Genomic DNA, 6787 nt, shown 5'->3' on the forward strand with positions numbered 1-6787 from the left:
TTGCATATAAATACCACATTTCTTAATCCATTCATCTACAGTGGGGCATCTTGGCTGTTTCCATAACTTGACTAATGAATAGTGCTGCAATAAACATGGGTACGCAGGTGCCTTTGGAGTAACCTGAGTCGCATTCCTTTGGGGATATCCCCAGAAGTAGTATTGCTGGATCATATGGCAGATCTATGTTTAGTTTTTTAAGACGCCTCCATATTGTTTTCTAAAGTGGTGTACTAGCTTGCATTCCCACCAGTAGTGTACGAGGGTTCCTTTCCTCCCCACCCCCGCATCCTCCACAACATTTGTTGTTGGTGGTGTTTTTGATGATAGCTATTCTAACAGGAGTGAGGTAGAATCTTAGTGTGGTTTTGAATTGCATTTCCTTTATGGCCAAGGATGGTGAGCATTTTTTCATGTGTATTTTGGCCATTTGAATTTCTTCTTTTGAAAAAGTTCTGTTTAGTTCCATTGCCCACTTTTTTATTGGTTCATTGATTTTTGTGGAGTTTGGTGTTTTGAGCTCCCTGTATATTCTGGATATCAGTCCTTAGATGTATAGCCAGCAAATATTTTCTCCCACTCTGTAGGTGGCCTCTTTTATTGTGCAGAAGCTTTTTAATTTCATGTAGTCCCATTTGTCCATCCTTTCCCTTAGTTGCTAGGCTGCTAGAGTTCTACTGAGGAAGTTCTTGCCTATACCTATTGCTTCCAGAGTATTCCCTGCTCTTTCCTGTACTAAATTTAGAGTTTCAGGTCTGATATTAAGGTCCTTAATACACTTTGAGTTCATACTAGTACGGGGTGTTAGACATGGATCCAGTTTCAGTTTTCTGCAGGCAGATAACCACTTTTCCCAGCAACATTTGTTGAAGAGGCTATCTAGTCTCCATCATATATTTTTGGCAACTTTGTCAAAAAATAAGGTGGGCATAGCCATGTGGACTCATATCTGGGTCCTCTATTCAGTTCCGCTGGTCTTCATATCTGTGCTTGTGCCAATGCCATGCTGTTTTTATTGCTACTGCTCTGTAGTATGGTTTGAAGTTGGGTATAGCCTTGCTCTTTTTTCTGAGTATTGTCTTGGCTATCTGCGGTCTCTTGCATTTCCAAATGAACTTTAGGGTAGATTTTTCAATCTCTCTGATGAATGTCACTGGGATTTTGATGGGAATTGCACTGAACATGTAAATTGCTATTGGTAGTATAGCCATTTTTACTATGTTGATTCTACCAATCCATGAGCATGGGAGATCTCTCCACCTTCTGTAGTCTTCCTCCATCTCTTTCTTCAGAGGTTTGTAGTTCTCCTTGTAGAGGTCATTCACATCTTTTGTTAAGTTTATGCCTAAGTATTTGATTTTTTTGAGGCTATTGCAAATGGAGTTGTTTTCATATATTCTTTCTCAATTTGTTCATTATTGGTGAATAGAAAAGCTAATGATTTTTATAAGTTGATTTTTTTATCCTGCCACACTACTAAAGCTGTTTATGGTGTCTAGGAGTTTTTAGGTAGAGTTTTTGGGTCTTTGAGGTATAGGATTATGTTGTCTGCAAACAGGGATACTTTGACAGTTTCTTTACCTATTTCTATTCCTTTTATTTCTTTTTCTTGCCTTGTTGCTCTGGCTATGAATTCCAGGACTATATTGAATAGGAGTGGGGAGAGTGGGCATCCTTGTCTCATTCATGTTTTTAGGGGAAATGATTTCAGGTTTTCTCTATTAAGTATGATGTTAGCAATTGGTTTTTCATATATGGCCTTTATAATGTTGAGGTACTTTCCTTCTATTGTTAGTTTTCTTAGAGCTTTTATCATGAAGTGGTGTTAAATCTTATCAAAGGCTTCTGCATCTATTGAAATGATCAAGTGGTTTTTGTCTTTGCTTCTATTAATGTACTGCATTACATTTATTGATTTGCATATGTTGAACCACCCTTGCATCCCTGGGTTGAAGCCAACTTGGTCATGGTGAATGATCTTTCTGATATGTTGTTGAATTCAGTTTGCCATTATTTTATTGAGGATTTTTGCATTGATGTTCATGAAGGAGATTGGCCTATAGTTCTCCTTTTTGGATGTGTCTTTGTCCTGTTTTTGGAGGGTAATACTGGCTTCATAGAATGAGTTAGGCAGTATTCCTTCTCTTTCTATTTCATGGATAAATTTAAGGAGAGTTATTATTAGTTCTTATTTAAAGGTCTGATAGAATTCAGCAGAACATCTGTCAGGTCCCGGACTTTTCTTTTTGGGGGAGACTATTGATGCTTCAATTTCATTTCATGTTATAAATGTGTTTAGGTCGTTAATATCCTCTTGGTTCAGTTTTGGATGTTCATAAGTATCTAGAAATTTGTTCATTTCTTCAAGATTTTCCAATTTATTGTAATATAGCTTCTCAAAGTAGTCTCTGATGATTCCCCGGATTTTCTTGGTGTTTGTTATCTCCCCTTTTTGTTTCTGATTTTACTGATTTGGGTTTTGTCCCCTTCTCATTTTAGTCAGATTTGCCAGGGTTCTGACAATCTCATTTATTTTTTCAAAGAACAAGCTTTTTTTCATTGACTTTTTGTATTTTTTTTTGGTCTCTGTTTCATTAATTTCGGCCCTTATGTTTATTATTTCTCCCCTTCTGCTTAATTTGGATTTTGCTTGTTTTTGTTTTTCTAGGAGTCTGAAACATAGTGTTAGGTCATTTATTTGAGATCTTTCTGTCCTTTTAACATATGCACTCATGGCTATAAACTTTCCTCTTAAGACTGCCTTTGCTGTGTTCCAGAGGTTCTGGTAGGTCATGTTTTCATTTTCATTAACTTCCAGGAATCTTTTAATTTCCTCGTTTATTTCATCAATGACCTACTGATCATTGAGCAATGTGTTCAGCTTCCAATTGTTTGCATATTCTCTGCTTTTTTTGTTGTTGTTAAGTTCTAGTTTTAATGCACTATGATCAGATAGAATGCAGAGGATTATTTCTATTTTCTTATATTTGCTGAGGCTTGCTTTGTGCCCTAAGATATGATCAATTTTAGAGAAAGTTATATGGGCTGCTGAGAAGAACGTATATTGTGCAGATGTTGGATGAAATATTCTGTAGACATCAGCTAGATCCTTTTGATCTATGGTGTGATTTAGTTCTAGAATTTCTTTATTGATTTTTTGTTTGGATGACCTATGTATTGGTGATGGGGGTATTAAAGTCTCCTGTTACCACTATGTGGGGGTTTATATGTGCTTTTAAGTCCTTTAGAGTATATTTGATGAAATTGGGTGCACTGATGTTGGGTGCATATAGGTTGATAATTGTTATTTCTTTTTGGTGTATTTCCCCTTTTATTAGTATGATGTGTCCTTCTTTGTCTCATTTGATCAATGTAAGTTTAAAGTCTGCATTGTCTGATATAAGTTTTGCTACTCCTGCATGTTTTGGGGGCCTTTGGCTTGGTAAATCTTCTTCCAGTCTTTCACCCTAAGCCAGTATTTGTTTCTGTTGATGAGATGGGTCTCCTGTAAGCAACATATTGTTTGATCTTCCTTTTTAATCCATTTACCAAACAGTGTCTTTTGATGGGGGAGGTGAGTCTGTGGACCTTCAGTGTTAATATTGATAGGTATGTGGTGATTCCTGTCATTCAGTTGTTTTTGTTGTTTAAAGATTTGATTGTGTCCAGCTGCTACTCTCTGATTATTTGTCTTTTCTTCTCCTTTGGTATGGTGCTTCCCATCATCTCATTTTGTTTGCTTTCATCTTCTGTGTGCAGAATTCCTTATAAAATCTTCTGGAATGTTGGCTGGTGGTCATACATTGCTTTAATTTCTGTTTACCATGGAAGATTTTTATTGCTCTGTCAATTTTGAATAATAGTTTTGCTGGCTAAATTATCCTAGGGCTGAAATTATTTTTATTCAGTGCCCAAAATACGTTACTCCATGACCTTCTTGCTCTTAAGGAACACATCTGTGACTAGGAGTGTTTAACTATGCATACTTTTTGTAATTCTTCATCTTTTAAGACTAAAGACACCTAAAGATGGTCTGAGTGCTTATTTTGCCTCTTTCTGCAATGTGTCCTGAGCTGTATTCAAATTATTTCATTACTAATTATCCCAGTGGAATATTGCTTCATTTCTTTCATTTTTCATGACATTTAGAGATACTTTTGATTGATCTGATTGATTTTTGTTTCTAGTCACTGAGATTCAAAATGTGACAACTCCTTTTTTTTTTTTTTTTTTTTTTGCAGTACTAGGGTTTGAACTCAAGGACTAAACCTTGAGCCACTCCACCAGCACATTTTTTTTTTCATGTTGGGTGTTTTCAAGATATGGTCTCGAGAACTATTTGCCTGGGCTGGCTTCAAACCACAGTCTTCTTGATCTCTGCCTCCTGAGTAGCTAGAAATATAGGAGTGAACCACAGGCGCCCAGCAACAACTTTTGTTTCCTAAGAAAAAGGAAGCCAGGGAGAGGAGAGAGGAGGCCCAAATAATGTATACACATGTAAGTAAATGTAAAAACAATAAAATAAAATTTAAAAAAGAAAAAGGAAATGAGAAAGAAGATTATCTACAATATTGCATTCTGTACAAGAGAATTGTACAATCCATGTATTTCATTGTATTTATATCACATTTTTGACATTAGGACAGTAAGTTTCATTTACTAAGAATTAACTAGAATTGGAATCACTAGGGATTTTCTGGAAAATGTGAATTCTGTTGTAATTTTAAAAAAAATGATGTGACATGACTTTAAACCAATCTTGTGCTCTCATTGGGTGTGATATAGCTCACTTCTAAGAAAAAAGTAATTGCCAGGGGAGAGAAAACAGCTCACATGTCTAATATGCCTCAATGGTTTTTCCTTCTGCAAAGTTCAACTGCAACAAAATTTTATTCATTAGAGTTTAATTTTTTTCTTAGGTTGCCCAATGTGTTGTTGAGTATTGTTGATGTTGAGTTAATGAAAGACACAAAAAGTGTATACAAGGTCAGTGTTACAAACCTTAAAAAGTAGATGACAGAGATTGGGGGACAATTTCTGTGTGAAATGTTTGGTCTCTAACTGTAGGAATATTCGACTATTACTGGCTATCTTGGGTTGTTCTTGATCTTAAGTGCTTCAGAATGTGCTCTGCTCTATGGGAACTGAAGACAAATTGAAGGCATTATTTAGGTTTTTCAACACATCATTAAATATGTCAACTTCTGAAACAAAGATATGTTAACTATAATGAATATTTAGCAGCTGGTGAAGGTAAGAATACTTTCTCATATGAAACAAAATTAAAAGTTGCTTACAATAAAAATAAATGTTAACAAAATAATTTATATTTTCAATTATTTTAGCACTATTGAAAGATACGTAAGGATTTGCTTAAAGTGGCATTATATGTTTTATAAATTTATATACTGGAATATGTAATGTGATTCATTATAATATATGTAAATACATACATTATATTAGGTCAATAAATAATTTATAATAAAATAAATCCATATTTATAAGTAAATAAAATAAAAGTGAAAATATTTCTGTAAACTCAAGTTGAATAGCTATGGCTTCTAAATTTAACTTTCAGGTTACAATTTTTAGTCATTCTTAACCCTAAATTTAATTAAAAACTAAACTCTTTACTTTCATTTTAATGTACAAAGTAAAAATATAAGTGCAAAACTTATGTATATTACCTTACATCTGTGTGATTGACTTTTAATCCAAGGGTCAAATAAGAAAATTATCTAACAAGGTTCAGGTGGCATAGGGAGGGAGGGCAACGATCAAAACAAAATGGTTGGAAATGCAACTCTTCCTAAGTAATGAAATTAAAAGGTAGCAAAAAGAGTAGTAGAAAGTATGGGGAGGGCATTCAGTAAACGGAACACCCAAAGTTTCCTACTTAAGTCAAATGAGCATATAGGTCTTTAGAGAACCTAAAGACAAAAGTCCAAGGTCACCCACCTCACAGGCCAGCAGCATCTGTAACATCCCCAATGACCTTGTCCTTTGCTTTACTGATGGCCCAGGTAGTGCTCAGCTGCAAGTCTAGTTGCTCCCTGGGCTGTGATCTGCCTCATACTCATCCTGGATAGCAGGTGGACCTTGAAACTCCCGGGACAAATGAGGAAAATCTCTCCTTTCTCCTGCATGAAGGACAGAAATTACTTTGGATTCCCCCAGAAAGAATTCAGTTGAAAGCAGGACAAGGAGGCTCTAGCCATCTCTGTCCTCCATGAGATGACCCAGCAGATCTACAACCTCTTAGGCACAAAGAAATCATCTGCTATTTGGGGGAAGACCCTTCTGCACAAATTCTGTACTGACCTCTCCCAGCAGCTGACAGACCTGGAAGCCTGACACAGGAAGTGGGGGAGGGAGAGCCTCCCCTGATGCATGAGGATTCCACATGGCTGTGAGGAATTACTTCCACAGAAATACTGTTTACCTTGAAGAAAAGAAATACAACACTGTGTCTGGAAAGTTGTCAGACAGAAATCATGAGGTCCTTCACTTTATCAGCAAACTTGTAATAAAGATTAAGGAGTGAGGACTGAGACTGGCTCCAACATGGAAATGACTCTCAGTGATTAATACACTATATCTAACTTCTACAACTCTGGCATTTCAAAAATTCTAAATTTCTGTGGAATTATAACATCAATTCAATGAATTTGTCAGATGTTTTCAAGTGTATTAAGCAACTCTTATTCAATTCTACTGACACGAGTTCCTTATAGATCTCCATACAAATGTGTTTATTTACTAGTTATAAGATTTAAATTATATTTGG

The 6787-nt window shown here is 35.7% G+C and overlaps 1 pseudogene; it reads left to right on the forward strand.

The window, feature by feature from the left end:
- The first annotated feature begins 5990 nt into the window (after nucleotides 1-5990).
- On the forward strand, nucleotides 5991-6551 carry LOC109689185 (interferon alpha-5-like; annotated as a pseudogene).
- The last annotated feature ends 236 nt before the right edge of the window (nucleotides 6552-6787 follow it).

The sequence above is a fragment of the Castor canadensis genome, chromosome 13, assembly GCF_047511655.1.
Source record: "Castor canadensis chromosome 13, mCasCan1.hap1v2, whole genome shotgun sequence".
NCBI lineage: Eukaryota > Metazoa > Chordata > Mammalia > Rodentia > Castoridae > Castor > Castor canadensis.